The sequence below is a fragment of the Triticum urartu genome, chromosome 3A (genome assembly GCF_056163025.1).
Source record: "Triticum urartu cultivar PI428250 chromosome 3A, HENAU_Tu73, whole genome shotgun sequence".
In the NCBI taxonomy this organism is placed as follows: Eukaryota; Viridiplantae; Streptophyta; class Magnoliopsida; order Poales; family Poaceae; genus Triticum; species Triticum urartu.
In genome coordinates, this window is record NC_141875.1 from 6,001,351 (window position 1) to 6,022,815 (window position 21,465).

Sequence of the window (21,465 nt, forward strand, 5' to 3'; positions counted from 1 at the left end):
GTGAAGCAACTTGCATACAGCATTGGAATTTGTTCAAACTGGCATGGACGCCTACTATAGGCAAGCACACCTGCTATCAAAAGTTGGGGTCGTTTCATTCATGTCCTAAAATATACCATGTTCAATGGAGGGTCTACGGTTAAGCCAGAAGGGTCCGTTTGAGAACACATTTTTTGTGACATCCGTCAAATGACACCAATGTTTTTTCAAGAGCTCATATGATCAATTTAGTCACCATGCTAAGTTGTTTGATTTTTTAACAATTTTAGCATTTTCCAAAGTTTTATCGGTGAAAATGGCCAATAAATGGACAGATGTGATACAACTTGCATACGGTGACGGAATTCATTCAAACCTGACATGGATGCCTACCATCGGCATGCACACCTACTGGAAAATTTTGGTGTCATTTCGTGCACGTCCAAAAATAGACCATGTTCAACGGAGAATGTTCGGGTAGGCCAGAAGGGTCCGTTTGAGATTGAGCTTTTTTGGCATCAGTCAATGACCCCAAATGTTTTCCACGAGGTTATATGACCAATTCAAGGCACCATGCCAACTTGTTTGAATTTTTGACAAATTTTGCATTTTCTGGTGTTTTCTAGATAAAAAGGCCGATAAATGGCTGGACGTGTCGCAATTTGCATATGGTGTCGGAAATGGTCGAAATATAACATGGGCATACCGACCTGCTGGGGTCATTTGAAAGATGCCTGAAATAGACCATGTTGAACGCAGGGTGTTCGGGTAGGCCAGAAGGGTCCGTCTAAGGCATGTTGCTTTTTGAGAATCTTGAACTGATCCCAATTTTTTCATGGCCTTGTATGACCAATTCAAGGGACCATGCCAAGTTATTTTTGTTTTCAGCAAATGTTGCATTTTCTGGAGATTTCTCGATCAAAAAGATTGATAAATGGCCGTACGTGTAGCAACTTACACATGGTATCGGAAATCATTAAAAGTAACATGGATGCCTAGCATCGGCATGCTCATTTGCTTGCAAAATCTGGGGTCATTTGAAAATGTCTAAAAATAAACTCGGGATTAGATCCATCTTAGCTAGTCGCGTCATACAACTGAAATTTATGTGACAAAGACGTGAATGCCAAACCTCAGATTCGTTCACATTAGAATGAATTTGATTCACGACTTTATTACAGAAATCTTCCAGGGAAAGGCGGAACAAACCACCACAATCATATCCTTTTTCCAACAAATAGTCCATACCGAGATACGACTACTTTGTTAGACCCAAATACTAACTTAAACCTTTCTTTTCATAGAAGGGAGCCACTTACGAGATTCTTCTTTATGGCGCGGACATGCTGCACGTTCTTCAGTTGCACGATCTTTCCCAAAGTAAACTTCAGATCTACCGTGCCAACACCATGAACAGAAGCATGCGAGCCATTCCCCATCAGGACAGAACAATCTCATGCGACCTGGTAGGAAGAAAACAAAGACACATCAGCACACACATGAATATTGGCCCCAGTGTCAACCCACCAATTGGTGGACTGACAAACTGAAAGTATGGTAAACAAATTACCATACCCTGATGCCGCATCATTGTTGCTCAGAGTCACATTGACAGACTTTGCATCCTGTCCTGGCTTCTTATACTTGTTTGGGCACTTGTTTGCCCAATGTTCATCTGAACCACAAGTAAAGCATCCATCTCTCTTGTCTTTCTTCTTACCCTTCTTCTTAAATGTAGTATTTTGTTGGACAGAGTTCTTTCCCTTGAACTTGTGGAAGTTCTTCTGCACCACATTGGCGCTAGAAGAACCCTCTGCCCCTTTCACGTGTGAGTCCTTTGCTCTCGAGTTCTGCTCAACACTTAGATGACCGATGACATCCTCAACAGAGAATTCACGTCTCAAGTTCTTGAGAGAAGTAGCAAAGTTCCTCCATCCAGGAGGGAGTTTTGCAATAATGCAACCCGCGACAACACTACACCACAAAACTACATTCCCAACAGCCTAGTTGGTCGGGAAAACAACTTCCCTCAACTAACAGTCGGTCGGGGAAGACTATTGCCAACCAACCGTGTCTGTTGGGGAAAGTCCAGACGGGAAAGCCCTTTCCCGACCGACTACTTGCTGGCTATGGTGTATCTTTCCCGACCGATAAGTTGTTGGGCTTGCCATGGGCCTTCCCCGACCAACAGCCCGTTGGGGTAGCCATGGGCCTTTCCCGACCAACTGTCGGATGGGAATTCTTTCCCGACCAACATTCTGTTGAGCCTGGTTTAGCCTTTCCCAACCGACTGTCGGGTAGGGTTTGTTTTGCCTACCAACAATCAAACGGTGTTTTCTTTTGCGACAAAAAATTCATCTACATTTTGTTTATCCAATCACAGCTTTAACTAACATATGGTACTGATTGTCTCATGCATATAGTTCATGTGCGTTAAGCATAATCAAGAAGACATCATACATCAGGTTCACATCAGGTGCACCAAACATTTTTTATTCCATTAAGTAATGGTCACATACATACACTTCAGTCTGTTCTAAACATAACCACCAGTCCACCATACATCAGGTTCAGCAAAGGACAGCTAAAAGACTACAAGTTTGAGAGATCAGTTGTACAAAATGAAGAGTAAAACATTCAGTTGATGCAGATCGCTGGCTTCATGGTTCATTGTGAGTCAAGTCCTTATGTTTTCTTCCTACAATAGTTAAACAAGTCTCCCTTATTAGAATGCTCAATTAATTTATGAAATTGAATGCAGGCAGAATTCATGTGTGCACTGTGCACACGCAACAACAGAAAGAAGAATACACTTACCTAATCTACAAAACTAGAATTCTGGTCGTGAAGACCGCCAATCAACATCCAGCAGTAGCCATGAGTGTGGCATAGAAGCCCTCTGTCCACATGTCTATCCATTTGAAAGGAAATGCATCATTTACTTTGTATGATTGCTGATCATATAGTGTCTTGGGGATATACTTAAGTTACGGTACATAGGTACTAGCAGCCAATATTCCAACACTTGTTTCCAAAAAAATAAACATACAACTTTATAGATAGTGGATAAAGTGAGTTGGAAGCAAAATAAATATAACCGTGACTCTTTCAGTAGATGTACAGAATTCTAGTAGTTCACACTGGATATTGCTAGCTGATAGCTAATTATAGATGCGACTCTTTCTGAATGCCCAAAATTATCGTCTTAGCTCACCTAACATTGTTTTGGGCAGGAAGGGAGAACACTTATAAGGTACATCTGTCCAAACGGTTCCAACATTTTCGCCCTGAACGGAAATAGGAATAAGAACAAATGAAACCTAAAAAAATAAGAGTAAGAAGAAAAGAGGCTACAATACCAAAGTAGATTAACCTGGTATCCCTGCCAAGGTAGGCGGATGCAGACTAGTATTTAGCTTTGACCTGAATACACCATGATAATTGAAATCATTAGTATTGGATTATATACTCTGTTGAATATGTCCCGGAAGGGTAAAATTCCAGATTGTATAATCAAAGCCATGAACAAAATGCATCAAAATCAGGCATTTACAGCAAGTAGGCTGGAACCAATATACTAATATTCTAAATTGTACCCTATTTTTTTTAGAAAGAAACAAATATACACAAAAACGACAGCGAAAAATAATCACTTGACTATCCTACTATAAGTGAACGGAAGTGTAACTACTACATTGTACTAACATTTGCCATACTTTTGGTTAAACAAATACAGGACAACATCCATGTAAACCACCTTTCTAAGAGCATTTCCATGTTATGAACCTGCATGATCTATGACCATTTAGGTATATGCTCCAGGAACTAATTAAGTTATGCACTTTTTCTATTGATATTAAGATCTGCTATAGCTTCCTCCATTGCTTGATGATGCACTGTATATTTTTATACCTTCATATCCAAAACCATTTCCTTTCTTGTCTAAGTACCCCTGACACGGCAGAGGTAAGAATATATTTGGTGCTTTTGTTTTTTGTACAGATGGAAAAAATATAGGGATGCAAGTAGAGCGACTACAGAAACTTTGACAGTTCTTCACAGCCACAACCCTTTTACTCAAGGAGTAAGGGGAACATGATGCAAGGAATGCAACTTCAGCACTTGGACAATAGTAATTAGAAGACAATAGGAAAGTATATTAGAGTTTCCTGTTTAATGTAACCCAGTTTTCTCTTTGTTTATTTCTTGGATGATCTTTCAACATACCAACCATACCAATTACTGTGGTAGTTTCAGATTAACACCTGAGATTAGTATGCCATGATATTAACAGCAAATGGCCAGGAATGACATATATGGCACAATTTATATATATTTCCCATGGTCTACACAGGAGGAGGGGGAGTGGGAATAGCCAATGAATGTCGAGTAACTTTATTGAAGGATAACCAAAATACCTGATAAATCTCATTGAAAGAGACAAGAAATAGGCCAAAGACGCAAGTTCTCCTTTTATGAATGTACATATATAATATCAGTATAATCTCATGTTTTTGTTTGCCCTAGAATGTATTATTGCTAAACAAGCATGATCCTGCAGGGATAACTACAGCATGTCTATATATTTGATCCTGCAGGTACGACTTAATAGCCAAACAAAGCACAATAACCCACCTTTCAGGACTCCAGGCGTCATTCCGATCCCATTGAATAGTGGCATTCCTGGTTAGTACTCTGTTTCCACCCTTCATTTGCTGGGCAGTGTTTTAAATGTTCACCTACAAGGTTTTAAACATGGTGTTACATTTTCCATACAAGAATAACTATAAGAAATCAAAATCTGAAATAAACAAGTTGAACACAAGTTGTTATTTGTCAAGGAAGACCAAGCGTATGATAGCCAATTCAGCAAAGAAAAACATGGTGTTCCATAGAGCAGATGCTTACCATCTCTCACCTAGTAGTCTTGTTCGGCTCAACACTAAATTTCATTTATTTCAGAGAAGCGCAGATGTAAAATATATCTAAATAACAGATTGATGCCCCCTTTCTTTATTGTACACTTAACTCAATCAAGCATGTAAGCAAGACACTAACCCAGGAAGGAATCAAACTGTGCCGCACTGGCAGGACATGGTCATGAACAACATAATTAATTGGACTATGATTACCATGAGAAATATCTAGAAGTTAAATCGCAGGGTGAACAGACTTTGATGGCTGCAATGGAAATTCCAAAGCTTTAAAAGAGAAATTGTACTACACGAAACTGTTAGTTCTGATGTCACATGTAGTTGAAAACACTTGCAATACTAAAGTAATCTACTTTAGCAATCAACATGCATGATCTGTGTTTAAGGAAAATCAAAAGTGTGAAAAGGGATTGTATACATTCATGACATCCACACATAAGGAGGGCCTCTGTACATGGGGTGGAGAAACTCACCGAACTGGTTGCAACAAGCACCTTAGATGGATAATCACTTGAAGATGAATGCCCACGGTGCAGTTTTCTGAAGAAAAAAATCACATAAGAACCAAAGCCTAAACAAAACATTCAATACTTGTTCACACACTGCATTTGCTGGGAGCTACTAGGAATAAACTAGGATAACATATTAGAAAAGCTTAGAGAAGCTCTGTTAAGAGAAAAAAATACATATTGTTCTTTATTGTTCAGTACATATTGTTCTTTAGCTCTAATATATAACCATCAAAATACGGTCTACCAACTTCAATAAATCTAGCAGCCAAATTAGTTATAGACAAAGCATTACCTAATATATAACCATCAAATTAGAGTCTAACAACTTCGAAAAATCTAGCAGCCAAATTAGTTATAGACAAACCATTACTTGGATATTCAGCTCACCAATTTTATAAAAAAGATATGTTTGCTAGCCACCATTTCTTGTTCTTTTTATTATTTTAGGTATTGACGTCAGTTTTGAATTGAAGTGCCAGGCTCCAAACTACTAAATCACAACATCATATACTAAAAAAAAGAAAAAAGATCCTGGATATACTACATCTTATGAACAAAATTCATCTAAAACTGAAATTACTTCGAGTCATCATATACCAACAGATATAACAATAATGTTTTCTAAGCAAAGAACAACCACATACAGTGCACTAAATCACAGACGAAGAAACATAATGTTGAAGGATTTTTCAGAGAGAGAGAGAGGGAGGGAGGGAGGGAGGGAGAGAGAGTTGCCTCTGAAGATGGATATGGTCTCTTGAAGATGAACCCTAGACGTCTGGCCTTCTGAAGAAGAACCTGCCGGTGGTGGTGTGTTCTGATCTGGGAGATGAATTTGGTTGTCAGGTTCGAGAAAGGGAGAAGGGGGGAGGGGAGGGAGTTGCCTCACCATGGGAAATCACCGGCTGCCACAGCAGGGAGTGGGTGGCGACGCCGGGGAGCAGGGCGGTGTGGGGGCACTCGTGGAGAGGCAGGACGGCGCGGGGGTAGCGGTGGACAAGCAATATGGCGTGGAGCAGTGCTCCGCCACGGCCGACAGGAGCTTCCGGCGCAGGTTGAGCCTGGTCTTCGCCGGGATCTGCTCGGTGCCGAGGACGATGAGGAGGCCGGATTTCTTGGTGACAGGGTGGGGATGGAGCACCTTAGAATAGGTGAGGGTTTGAGCTCGTGAGGGGTGGGCGGCGGGAGGGTTTCACTACTAGGGAAAACCCTAGCAGTAGCGCTGGTTTTGTGCTCACTAGTAGCACGGGTAGGCGCGCTACTAATAAGGCGCTACAGCTATTGCTTAGCACTAACGCGTGCCGCACGCGCTACTGCTAGGACAAATAGCTGCAGCGCTTGTTCACTCCCACGCTACTGCTAATGTAACTACTGGCAGCTTGTTTTCATTCCATCGCTACTAGTATTGTTTTTTAATTTTTTTATTTTTAGTGTATTTATGCGCCATCGTACAAATATTGGTACAATACCAGTTATGAGGTTTACATCATTATGTCCATAACAGTGTGTCAAATGAAGGTGGATTAGGTTCAAGTGGAGGCAATATGTGGTGCATGTCAAAAGTATACTACTAATCCAAACTTGATCTAGTTTGGACTAGTAGTACTTTCGATGTGCACCACATGTTGCCTCCACTTGAATCTAATCCGCCAGCACAAGCTATTTAATCATCATCATAATCATTACCACCAACAATATTTATTTAATCACCACTAACACTAGCTAATAATAATCATCAGTCATTACCACCAACACTAGCTATTTTATCATCATAGTAATAGTGTAGCACATCATCATCCTCAAACTCATTTCTAGCTAATCACTCCTGCTGCTCTCTCTTAGGTAAAACAACATAAAACATGTGTACCTCTCCTCCTTGATCAAGTTGGAGCATGCAGATGAACCTGTCTCCTAATTTTGGGTAGCACATCTGTTTGCTGCCCCCTAGTACTTGTCTGCGCTCCCCCATCACATATCTGGTCCAGTCTTGCACTATTAAGCATTCATCGCTGATCTTGAATGCACTAAAGTAACATGTAGGATATCTTGGCCGTAAGCTAATAATACTCATGGTACCTTTAGTCTCGATCCCATAAGGCACAACATTCATTGGGAGTCCCTGTTGAAGAACATCGTATGGTCACATACTTAGCAATTAAGTTTAGCTTCACAAATAATGTATATGGAAAAGATGCACTGAGGACAAATAGTAAAAATCTTACCATCCTTCCTAAATAGATGTGACCGTAGTTGATGACGAACACTATTGGTCGCACGTTTTCAGTACTAAGATTTCTAAGTCCAGGAAGAAAATTTGTCTTGACAGTATCAAGATCCTCAAGCCATGAAACATAATGACTTAGCTCCTCGCAGTTTAGTTCAGCCCCGGGACAGTAGTAGGTCATGTCTACCAAGCGCTGGACATGTTTGCTTGCACCGAAATAAGCTGACAATACAAATTAGTTGTCAACTATTTTTGAATAAACAATATCAAAGACATAAATATGGTTGAGAAACTTACATTTTGGTGTAACTGGAGGCGTCTGCACATCGACCCAGATGTTGGTATTACCTTCAATATCATCTTCCGGACGAATATCAAAGGTGATAACCATATCAGGTTGAAATGCATAAGTCTTGCATAGTGCTCGCCATGTTTTGCATCCAAAATAGGTGTAGTCCTCTGAATTGTATAATTTTGCGTGGAAAATATAACCATGCTCGGTCTTCAAGTAAACTTTCTTTACCTCCATAGTATGACTGAAACCTATCTTATCCAATACAAAAACTCTTGCATGGCAGGGGATACGCTAGTAGAATAGTAAAAAAAAATATAAGTTGAAGCAAATGAAGCAGATGTCATGCTTAATTACGAAAAAAGACTTGTCGTTGTGACTTACTGTATCCACTTCGAAGTTCTCTTCCAGCTTGATGCTGAAGCGCCTATCATCATCTAGGAAGATTCCGTCGCACAGGCCGCGCTCGTCTTCGGAGTATTTGCAAATACCAAAATCCTTTTTGTCGTCAGACATTTCCTATGTTCATAGTTAAAACATTAATTAAAAATCGATAGAAGACAACTACCAGGATACTCAACACACAAATCCGGGGCACTCGATATTTCCTACATATTCTGGCAAAAGTCATGCCAAAATTTACGGAAAAATCAGGCATGACCTTTGCTAAAATAGGACATATTGAGCGCCTAAAATTTGCCGGAACGGAAATGAATCAACACTGCGGCAAAACATAGGCCACTCGGAGGTGTAACCTGCAAACATGACCGGCCACTTGGATATTGAGCAACACAAGATATACATTTCAAAATATCTTATAAGACTCAAATTAGCATGCATTCAATAAGCAAAAGTAAATCCTCTCATGCGTCCGTACATCGTCGAATATTATCACTAATACATCCCGAATAGTGTCATACATATAACATCACTAGTACAACTAAAACCCTAGCACACGACGGGTATCGGCGCGGGCGGTGGACACCCACAGAGAAGGAACCATCACGGGATCATAGCTCCAGTGAGATCCCTGGAGAACCTGCCAGGTATTGGAGAACCTGTGCTCCAACGCAAACAAGTAGCGACGGATGTGCGCGTCCTCTTCACTGACACGGTGACGCACCACCTCCGCGGAGTCCTCGAGCCTCTGGACCGTCACTGGCCCACGCGACCGCCACCAAAGAAGGTTCGGGTCAACGACTGGCTGGCTCCTCACCAACCTACGCCCCCCGGTAGGTAGCGGCTCCCAGTACCACCCCGGCGGAGCCCAGTCCCGGACATGGCCCATCTGGTCAAGCAGGTGTCGTCCTCCGCCGACTCGACGACGAGGATGCGGGATAGGCATCGTCCACGTCGATGCGGGAAAATTGTTTTAACTAAAAAAATAGCAACAAGTTCTTACTAACTAGTTCTATTAATTCAACTAGTTCTTACTAAAAATAAACTTACTATAAATAAAAATATTCTAGTACCTAATTAGTACTTAGTTCTTACTAACTAATTAGTACCTAGGAACTACTGCCCTAATTACCATCTAATTTGATGAACCTATAGGGGTGGAAAGTGGTAGCGGATATTCCAATTATCCAACTATAAAGTGAAATAAGTGGTCAAATTTTACTCGTTTTATGATTCATCTTAGAAATTTGATTCGTTTCCACCCTTACATGAACCCTAACTCCTTTGAGCCGCATCCGCATCCGATTTGTTTCCACCCTAACTAATTTGATGGAGGTAGAAACTCTAGGCAGAGGTAGGGGAGAGGGAGGAGCAGGCGTGCTCACCTCGGGTGCCTGCGACGAGGGAGGGGCAGGCGGCGTCGAGGTCGTGGTCGGGGCTTCGAGGCGGCGTTGAGGTCGGGGGGGCTGGGGCGGCGTCCGGGGCGGCGTTGAGGTCAGGGTCGGGGGCGGCGTTGAGGTCGGGGGCGGGGCGGCGTTGAATCTGGGGTCGGGGGCGGCGTAGAGGGTGTGCGGAGAGCGCGCGGCGGCCGAGGGGTGACGGCAGCGGCGAGAGTGGAGTTGGATTTGGGGGATGAAGTGGCCGTGGGGAAGCACAAACCGCGTGGTTAAGTCAGAAGTACCAGTAGCGCGTTCCAGAAAGGGCGCTACTGCTACGTTAGCTACAGCGCGTGCTGGAATACGCGCTACTGGTACACCATTCTCTTTTTTCCCCTTTTTCATTTAGTTTTCTTCACATTTTATTTTTTTCCTTTCACCTTATTCTATTTCTTTCATTTTCAGTTACCTTTCTATTTGCTTTCCATTTAATTTTATATCATCTATCAGTAGCGAGTTTAGACTAAAACGCGCTGCTACAAAGAAAGTAGCGGTAGCGCGGTTCGTTATAGGTCGCTACTACTATGTGTAGCCTATCGGCTAAGCCGTGGGAATTTTAGTAGTAACGTGTTTAGAAGAAGACACGCTACTGCTAGAACTTTATCTGCAGCGCGGTTTGCGCAGGCGCGCTACTGCTACTTAGCACCAGCGTGCTTTTTTGACCCTCGCTACTGCTAAAGTTCTATGTATAAGGTTTTCCCTAGTAGTGTTTGAGGACGACGGCGCGGTGCAGCGGCCGGCCGGAGAGAGCAGTGAGCGACGCGATGTTGGGCGGCGGCGCGAGTGGCGGCTCATGGTGGGGAATTAGGGATTTCACCGTACTCGGGGGGAAAGAGCAGTGAGGTTCGCGGGCTGGGCCAAAATTCAGCGCTAAAGATTTTCATTTGCGCGCGCTTGGCCCATGTAGCCACAGGCGGTCGGTCGGCATTATTTACCGACCCACAGTTTAATGGGTTTAGGAGAATTCCCGACCGACCGCTCGATGGCAAATGTGCATGCATTCCCGACCGATAGTTTGTTAGCGTACAAATGTTTTTCCAACCAACAGTTCGACGAGAGTTTTAACAACCAAAGATCAGTCGGGAATAGACATCTTTCCCAACACACATCAGTAGGGAATACATTACCATGGTGTAGTGCAAACTTGTCCGGTAACTCACACTTCAGGAGCTCCAGCTCCTTAGCGATGCATTGTATCTCATGGGCCTGGTCCAATACAGAACGGTTATCAACCATTTTGTAATCATGGAACTGCTCCATAGCATACAACTCGCTTCCAGCATCGGTTGCGCCGAACTTAGCTTCGAGTGCATCCCACAAATTCTTGGCAAGGCGCATATGGAGATATGCGTCCACAAGCTTGTCTCCGATCACAGTTAGAACAGCTCCCAGAAGATGGTGGTTGCCTCCCTAAACACATTCTCCTGTTCAGGAGCAATCGCTACCGTGGGAGACACACCACTAACCCAGAACACGTTCATTGCTGTGAGCCACAAGGTGGTCCTCGTGTGCCAACGCTTAAAATGCGTTGCAGTAAACTTTTTCGGTTTCAGAGTAGCGGCGAAGCCATGAGTCGAAAAGTGCCTAAAATAAGGTTTTTGGATTGTTGGAAATATTAGCACTTTTCCGACTAATCTAATCCATGAGTAAACAGTAAGCATGGCAAATACGGTATGCATCTCATACCGATACCTAAGCATGTGAGCACGTATAGTACATAGAACCGAAAGATCTATGAACAACATATATACGGCTAGCACATGAACGAGCATATAGGGGATGAACGTGTCATACCCTCCGGTTGGCCAGGCCAACGCGGGGTCGGGAGCAGTCGCATCGAGACGCTCCCCAAAAACCTTATTGTCGTTCTCCCGGGCAGGATCTCGAACGACAGGGTTCCGGAGGCACGGTCCAATGTCTTGGACAGTGGCGCTTCCGCAAGCGACTCGTTAATTAATACGAAATTAATTAACCATTCCTGAGCGGAAAAATAAGCTTCGGCTCGTTCCCGCAACCCGAGGCGTGGCGAGGCGGGCGGCGGAGGAGGAGGAGCGCGCGTGTACAGCTCCTATTCCCAAGCTCCCAATAGCAAGTGGTAGAACATCCCTTATAAAGAGGTCTCACTCTTCTTACTGTAGCAGTATGGGACTAAACTTCCCACACTTCCCACCACTTGCCGTACACATGCATGGGCCTTAGAGATTAACTAGGTATTATTGTCTTATATGGGCCTAAGCCCATCCATAATCCATCACTTTACTTATTACTTAAATCTATAAGATTAGTGCAACATAAACTGCTGTTGCGGCTGAAGTGAGTTATGCATCTTGTAGTAATTTTTTGTTGATGGAGTAGTAAATTGTTTACTGTAGCACGTATGTCTTCGTCGCCATGCATGCCTCGATCGCTCAGGATGAACGCTCGTAGGAATTACTATATGTTACTTGCACTTACCATCAGCTTTGCTTGACTGGTTCAAGCCTGCAACTGCGATTGAGATGCACTCACAGCAAAGACTGAGTGTCAGACAGAGACGACTTTGAGCACTTGACTTGCAGCACTGGTTCAATGGCAGCATTGAGGATCGTGACTACATTAGGTTAATCAAGATGTTCAGACCACCTTTTGACTTGACACACACTTGTTAGAGTACTTAAACTAGGAAGGAGTAACCTGGCCACAAAGTGAGGCCGAATAATTTCTTCAGAACTGAAGCTGGGCGCAGATAGGATCATCGACGATGAAGCAGCTTTCTTCTTCTCAGTTCTCGCTCCCACGCGATGTGGCAATCATCATGGTGATCGTATGCTGCTGCTCCCTGTTGCCATGTCCATGCTTTGCGGTTTGCAAAGGTACTTAGCCATGTGTCAGTTCTAGTTCATATATTTTGGAAGTGGATGCCCGTTTTGACATATAATTTGTTGTGATGGTATCAGGGCGTGCATTTGGCCAGGGGCTGGGGAGACGCCAGGGGGAGGAGGAAAGCATCCTGGTCAGGGGGATGGGGAGGGCCCAAAAGGAGAAGGATACCATCTTGGTCAGGGGGGTGTGGAGGGCCTCGAGGGAGAAGGATACCATTTTGGTCAGGGGGTCGGGGAGGCACTAGGGGAGAAGGATACCATTTTGGTCAGGGGGATGGAGAGGGCCCCGGCGGAGAAGGAAACCATTTTGGTCAGGGGGGTGGGGAGGGCTCCCGGGGAGAAGGAAACGGGGCAGAAGGAAACGGGGGAGGAGGAAGCCAAGTAGGACGGGCGCCTCCGGCACCACGGGGTAAGACATCGAGGAACCATAGGTGACGTGATGGCTCTTGCCATGGCACGGTTACTGGAAGCTGATTGCTGCTTGTCTCCCCAAAGGTGGTTTGGGATGATGCCTCTATGTTTAGAGCAAGTGTTGGTTTTCGTTGTAATTTGTGTTGTGATCCCCAACTTTTTCAAGCATTTGTATCTCATAATAGTAGGTTTTTGCCTGATAGTGCTTGTGCGAGAGCGAACATCATTCTTTTTGTTCTTCCCTCCCCCCCCCCTGCTAATGCTTGTAAGCGTTATTTTCTTAAGCAATTAGTGGAAATGGGGTTAGTTCGGTTGTAAACCCAAACAAAGTGGAACTATCGAATTCGACCAGTGAGGCCATCCCAGTGTCCGCGCATGCTCTTCATGCACCATCAATGTTGATGTATGTGTACTTAGACTACTCAAACAAGTCTTATTTTGTAATGTGGGAAAGTTGAGTATACATGCCAATCTTACATATCTCCGTATCTTGGCATAATCGTTAGCTAATACATATTGACCTTGCAATTAAAGCAGTGTATGTATCCCATATCCATTGCAATTAAAACAAATACATGCATGTGAGGATGAGCAATGCCATAATTGTTGGTTTGTAGAAGAGTTAAGAGATTTGATATCAGGTCAAACATTTTATTTAGCACAATAATTAGAGTATTTACGTGTTGGAATCCTCCTTGGAATATATGATATCCCACCACCAGCATTTCCCTTTTTCTTGTGTGTCAATGAGTACAATATTTTAGCGAATGGCCACACACAGTCAATTTGGTGATCCTAGCCTCAATGTTAATGATCTAGAATCAAGAGAGAATGGCTCTTTACTGAATAATAGTGCATATGGACTTTTAATACCCTTTTCCATAAATTTGGTCAAGCTTTATGGTCTGATTTAGGAGAAAAAGGAGTTGAGATCTACTCAGACAAGTCGTTGAGAATGTGAGGACGGAGAAGCGAGGGGCGCTGGCTTGCTGTTGAGGCGAGAACGTGCGTGACACAGGCTCGGGTCGACACGCTAGCGACTTAGGACGTGCGACCAAGAATGGCACCATGCGCCCTCCCGGCTGCCAAACATGTTTCTCCCAGCGGTTGTGTGCCGCCGCATCTCTGTCCCCATGCGCCTCGTCGTTCCACAGCTCTGCTGGCCGTCTATTGCACGCCACGCCACACAAGATATGAGCCTTGCCGCTGCACAGGGTGCGCGAGCCGTCGCCACACGACCTCCATGCACAAACTTTGGCCACATACCATATATGGGGAAAATGGTCTTTGAGGTGTCATTTAACACCGTTGAGGTTCAAAATGGATTAAAATGTCATAAATGGCATAAAATTCAGATTCGATGTTCGATTTTTTTTAGAAAAGGAGGATTACCCCCGGCCTCTGCATCAGATTTGATGTTAGATAGGAAAAATATATTTTTCAGTGTCAAATAGGAAAGCGAAATAAGGAATTTTTGCATGTTACATACAGTCATTAATTCATTATCATTTAACAGCAGGTTTGCTTGACCAGTTCAAACCATGCGCTGGGACGGAAGGGACAGCACTGACATGCAGAGGGACAACATGGAGCACTTGACTTGGGCCAGATTAGACTAGAAGAATGGCAGTGCAGAACTGTACATCAGTACATGGCAGTGATTAGAGCATGGTTAGATCGAACGAAGAGCGTGGTTAGATTAGAACCATTAGATTAAAGCCAGTGCCATCGATCTGGTCAGAGAAGCCGTTGCCCCGTTGGCTGTTCAAGCATCGCTCGACTCCCACTACCAGAATCGCCCCCTATGCCGACGGCCAGGGCCGTCGGCATAGCCCTGAGTCCCGTCGAGACAGACCTATGCCGACGGCCCCCGTCGGCATAGGGCCGTCGGCAACATATACGTCGGCATAGCCAGGGCGGCCGTCGGCATAGAAAAGCCGTCGACATAGATGCTTTTCCGACGGGGGCCGTACATCTATGCCGACGGCCCCTGCCGTCGGCAACGATCACGCCTAACGGCGGCCGCCGTCAAGTTTGCCCAAGGACTGGTCGCCACGTGGCACCCCTATGCCGACGGTCTAGCCGTCGGCTTAGTCAAAAACTATGCCGACGGCTAGACCGTCGGCATAGGGGTGCCACGTGGCGACCAGCCGCTGCTCGTGGACCAGGGCTATGCCGACGGCTTGGCCGTCGGCATAGTTTGAAACTAAGCCGACGGCCAAGCCGTTGGCATATTCCTTCATACAGAGCTCCCAGTAGCTGACACATGGCAGATATGCCGACGGCCTAGCCGTTGGCACATATTTTAAACTAAGCCGACGGCTAGGCCGTTGGCATAGGTGCCACGTGTCAGCTACTGGGAGCTCACGCCAGCCCTATGCCGACGGCATAGCCGTCGGCATAGTTTGCTTTTGCTTTTTTTTTTCTTTTTTTCTGTTTGTTTTCAAATCAATTCAATTCAAATAACAGCACATATCAGCAGATATATATGACGGGATAGACATATAAAACACAACGGGATATCATCCGGCACCATCACAACAATATATGCATAAGCATCATCACACACAAGTCTCTAAATGATCATCATCACAACCAACATAAGCATAAGCATATAGAGAAGCACACAAGTCATCTAAATGATCATCACCACACACAAGTCATGTCAAACATCATCACCACACACAAGGATCATCGAGCACCGCTGAGGTCGTCACCGCCAAGACCGCCGAAGCCCAGGTCGTCACTGCTAGCGGCAGCGCTACCGCCAAGACCGCCTCCACCTCCGCCTTCGCCTCCACCTCCGCCTCCGCCTCCATGGATCGGAGTGGTCGGGCTCCGTGTCTCCGGAGTGCTGCGAAGACCACCGCCAACGGTAGATCAACCTGTTCCCTGGATGTTGAAAAGACATATGCACTGGATATATGACTGTGTTGAAAGGCATGACATGCTTTGGGTGAATAGATTGGGGATGAACTAACCGGCGAGGGGCCAGCGTTCTATGCCACAAACTCCTCAAATCTCAGCAGCACTGGTTGTGCTGGCGGGCATTGTGCTGGAGGGAACTGAGGACACCTGTCAGCCGCCATTTCCTGAAAAGCCTGCTGCATCTGGCTATCCCTCTGCACTTGGTGTTCATAAAGCCTCTGATGCCACGCCATGGTCTCCTGGCGTGTGTACTCCAGGTAGGCCTACGGTATGACATGATGGAACTCATAAAACTACTAAATGCGGAAAACAAAGTGAGCAATGAAGATAAGAGGGAAAATACTTACAGATTGTTGCTCCTGAAAGAGGGACTGTGCACTGGTCACTGGCTGGCTCGTGCGCTGGCTCAGGCTCGGGTCGATCCGACGAAGCTGTGTGTAGGAGATACTAGGAGTGATCACAGCATCGAGAACCGCCTCCCGACCGTGCTCCTTGGGCCCCATGCTCACCACCGCCCTGTCGTCCAGAGGCGCCGCAATGGGGTCAGGTGTGTCAGGATGCAACTTCAGATACGCTTCGGAGTAGGCCTGCTTCCTCCCCGCGGTCTTCTTGCCGTAGTACTCGGGCTCGCCAGGCTTGGAGTCCTTCCGCGTATGGGCGATCTCCCACGCCTGCATGTCTGAGAGCGGCCGCTTCAGTTTCTCCTCCTGCACCACCAAACAGAGGTTAGTCATACATAAGAAAGTGACGGTAAATAGAAGAAGAAGAATGTTTAATGGGGTTAGTCATACATTAACTGCCTTGTGGAGATAGTGGTTTCGGTTTCCGAGCATGTACTCCCTCCGTCCCTCGGTTAGCCTTATTTTTGGTTCTCATAGCCGCCCAGGCTCCAGCCTCATCACACCAAAGATCCACCAATGCCGCCCAGGACTCGTCTTTTCCATAACACCAATTTGGACACACCTACATAATAAAAGCATAATGGCATGTAGGTGTGTCCAAATTGGTGTTATGGAAGCATAAAGCATAAAGCACAATGTACCACAAGGTAATGAAAGCATAATATATGAAATCATAATGAAAAATCTTTTATACTTACCGCCAAGAACTCGGGCCTATCCAAGGTAATGCCCGTCCTCCGCGCTTCTTCCTTGGTCATCTTCACTCCAAGAACGTCGTGGTAGTATGTGGAGATGGCCACATAGCGCACCTCGTACTGCATCTAGCGGGCCTTCTTCTTGCATTGGCGCAGCACGATCTGGTCCGCTCTAGCCCTGTGCTCCAGAAGAACTCGATAGAATTTCTACAATCATGCATGAAACAAGAATGGAAAAAGCCATGAGTTAATTCATTTTCATGAAACTAGAATGGACTTGTTCTTCTGAAGAGAACTCACCCAGAAAGTAGTGATCACGGCCTTGGCATGGGTCTCATGGTCCGCGTGGCGGGCCGCTTCCCAGTGGTCCCAGCTCATGGCCAAAACCCGACGAGCCGGCTGCCTGACTGGATCCGGACAGTACAACCCCGGCCAGTATAACTTCAGCAAGACGGTGATGAGGCCGTTGGGAATACGGACCCCTTTAGAATATATCTAGTTGCTGCAAACGAATGAACTATTAGCATGTGACAAGGAAAATAAATAACAACCGGAATAAGCATGTGACAAGCAAAATAATGAACCACTTACTTTTTTCCCGTGGGCTCAATGAGCCACTTCTGCTCCTTAGTAGCAGGAACCTGCTTTGGTAGCTTTGCGTTAGCACGCAGCCACCCCTTCTTGTCAACCCCCTTCCCGTCACCACCATCATCCCCGCCACCACCCTCCTCCTCGCCTGCCTCCCCCTCCCCAACCTCCTCCCCAACCTCCTCCTCCTCCTCCTCCACCACCACCTCCTCCTCCCTAGAGTGTACCTCACTAGAGGAGGGTACCTCACTAGAGGAGGGCCTCGAAGACAACACCCCTAAGTCGGTAAGGGTGCGCTCTTTCTGGCCGCGACCCCCTGTAGTGGCCCTCCCCCCAGCACCTCGTCCTCTAGAGGCTCTCCCCCCGCCCCCTCCTCCTCTAGGGGCACCTCTCCCTCGACCTCCCTGTGAGGAGTCATCGTCAAGTAGCCGAGGGGGAGGATTACGTGCTCGACCACTCCGACTAGGCAGGCCGACGACCTTGCGTAGGAAACCAATGCCGTCGGCCTTCCCCTTGCCCATGTTCCACGAACCTGCATTGAAAAGAGAAAAAGAAATTAGTAAATTAATGAAATGAAGGAAAAGGCATGATAATAAACACATCAATAAAAATGCATAAAAAGGCATATTCCTAAACTATAGAAAAAATACTTGAAACGTACATCTGCTAGAACCCATATGAATCATCACTGTTGTAACCTCTTTCTCGGTCCGTCTCATCATCACTATCAATCATATCATCTTCGTTGTCCGACGGAGGTGGAGGCTCTTCCTCGTCGTCAGCGTCTTCGTTTAACTTTTCTAGCATAAGTATGTCATTTTCATTGACAATGGTCTCACCATCATTCCGTGCATCGTCGATGTTTGGGTCCACATCATCATCACCCAATGGTCTAGAGTCATCATTTCTAACCACATCATCATCATCATCATCATCAGGTTGCTCTTGATAGAACACTCCCTCGTATGCCATGGGGTTAATGTTGTAGTAATCGTCTTCATTCGGGTCTGGTAGCTTACCATGTGGCGACACCTTGAACACAACTTCCCAACCCTTTAGATACACTTTCTGGCATGGGTAAGGCAGATAATATACTTGTGTAGCTTGGGTAGCCACAATGAAGAGATCGGCTCCGGCATAGACGGTTGATGGTTTAACTTCGACCAAACCAATGGAAGGCGTATGTTTTACCCCCTCCCGCGGATCGAACCATCGACATTTGAACACAGGCAGACTTAGGGTCTCATGCCCCTGGCGGAATTTAACCTCGTATATATTTTGTACCCTTCCGTAGTAGTCTACTGAATTTTGACTGGGGGTGTACACTCCAGTATTTATAGTTTTGGGATTGGGGCAGCTGTTTTGGTGCTCCTCTGTATGGAAGCGATACCCATTCACATCATACTTTTTACATGTCATGACGGCAGGGTCAAAACCCATGGAAACCCATCTCAATTCATCATCCATAGATATGTTCGGATCTTTTCCCTACAAGTATAATGGAAATTTTTGCGTGCATTAGTTCGGTTAACTAATAAATGTTGAAGTAGGTATTTAATAGGGGAGTGTGGAAAATTACTTTCTCCATGAACCAAGCAACAAAATTTTTACGTCCAGGGTTTCCATGACGGAGAAGAGTAAGTGCCTCCGCCTCAGTAGGAGGATTCACTCCCGTCCATTCCTCTTGAACGAAATCACTAAAAAAAGATAAGCGGTGTTAGACCGGGACTAAGTGAACATGAAACATGATGATGTGGAAGACATAAAGGAATGGTGTAGTGGTATTACCTCATCCACACTTCCTCAACTTCCTTGATGTTGTGCAAGATATAGAACATGAGGTCCTCCCACTCTTGTCGTGGCATGTTATAAGATTTTGAGGCCCCATCCCTCCCACCTTGCGCGTTGAATAGATCGAGCCTGGGTTGATACTTGGGCTCTTCTATATTGTATCAAGGCACCTTGTCATGCAGATGGGGAACGTGGTCTGGATAGTATGATGTCCTGAGGTCTGACACCTCCTCTAGGATAACTGCCTCAGCTATGGAAGCTTCAATCTTAGCTTTGTTTCCACATTTCCGTCGGAGATGCTTGTTCTGCCTCTCAGGGCCGTACTGCCAGCGATTTTGCACAGGGCCCCCCAACAATACCTCGTTCACGAGGTGCAGAATGAGATGTGTCATCGGAGTAAAGAAGCCTGGCGGAAAGATCTTCTCTAGCTTGACTATCAACTCCGGTGCCTTCTTATGCAATTTTTCAATCATCTCTTTACTTACTTCTTTAGCACAGAGCGTGCGGAAGAAATGGCTAAGCTCGACAAGCACTCGCCAGACATGCTCGGCGACATAGCCTCGAACCATCACCGGCATTATCCGCTCAATCCATACATGGTAGTCATGACTCTTCAGGCCGGTCACTTTGCCCGTTGAAAGATTGACTCCCTTACTTATATTCGATGCATAACCATCGGTGAACTTCAAAATTTGTTTCAGCCAGATAAGTACTTCTTTTTTTTCTGGCGGTTTAAGGCCAAAGTCAGCATCTGGCTTGAACCAGTTTTTTCGACCGCCTGTGGGAGGCTTCATGTTCAGGCGTGGTCTATCACAAATTCTCTGTTGATCGGCTCTAGCTTTTACGTTATCCTTCGTCTTATCAGGAATGTTGAGGATCGTGTGGAAAAGGGACTCTGCCACATTCTTTTCGGTGTGCATCACATCAATATTGTAAGGAAGTTTGAGGTCCTTGAAATAGGGAAGCTGTGAGAAGGGGGTAATGTGCGTCCAGTTGTGCGTCTCACCATATCCCTCGAAGCCTTTGGCTTTGGCTTTCCCTTTGCCTTTGACTTTAGGCTTGAGAGCTTTTAGCTGAGCAAGAACATCTGCCCCTGAAAATGTTGGAATCTCGGTTACTTCATGAACAACCCGGCCTTTCGTGAAGTTCTTCGTGTCTTCCCTGTCTGGATGGTCTGGAGGGAGGAACTGTCGATGCAGGTCAAAGGCTACATACTTGCCACCCTTACTCAGCCAAATCATTCGCAGAGCCTGCATGCACACTGGGCATGGCATCTTACCACTTGTACACCATCCGCAGAATAGAGCATAGCCAGGAAAGTCATGCATGCAATAGTGCAACCAAACTTTCATCAAGAAATTTCTCTGCAGATCCCGGTCGTATGTCAACCTCGGAAAGTACCAAGAATTGTGCAAAGCATCCACAAGCGGCTGCATAAACACACCCAATTGCTTCCCCGGGTAGTCAGGCCCCAGAATGATGAGCGACAAGAACATGGTCTTCCGTTGCATTAGGGCACCGGGAGGAAGATTGAGCGGAATTACAAACACAGGCCAGCAGCTGTATGGATTGGACGACATACCATATGGATTCAACCCATCACCTGATATGGCTATTCTGACATTCCCAGCCTCGGCTGCTTCCTCGGGGTATTCTTCATCGAATGACTTCCATGCTTCCCCTCCCGATGGATGTACGATTTTTTGATTGTACCTTATACCTTCCTTGTGCCACTTCATCATTTTGGCAGACTCCTTCGTGATGAAAAGGCGCTGCAGTCTTTTTATAAAATCAAGATACCGAAGAACCTTAACGGGGATGGTTAGCTGCTTTTTCTCACCATCCTCACCGACCACCTTAATGTACCGAGACGAACCGCATTTCCTACAGTACTTGTCATCTGCATACTCGTGCCTAAACAAAAGGCAATTCTTTGGGCAAACATCTATTTTCTCATAATCCATAGAGAGTGCCTTCATGATTTTCTTTGTATCGTACATGCTTTTCGGCAGTT

General features: G+C 45.4%; 1 long non-coding RNA gene across 1 annotated transcript; it reads right to left on the bottom strand.

Annotated features, from left to right (window-relative positions):
* Positions 1–2,510: 2,510 nt before the first annotated feature.
* On the bottom strand, positions 2,511–5,052 carry LOC147977607 (uncharacterized). Its single transcript, XR_015599465.1, has 4 exons — positions 4,615–5,052; positions 3,353–3,402; positions 3,194–3,266; positions 2,511–2,677 (listed from the first exon to the last, which is right to left on the bottom strand). It is a non-coding gene; the product is annotated as an uncharacterized LOC147977607 (long non-coding RNA).
* Positions 5,053–21,465: the final 16,413 nt, after the last annotated feature.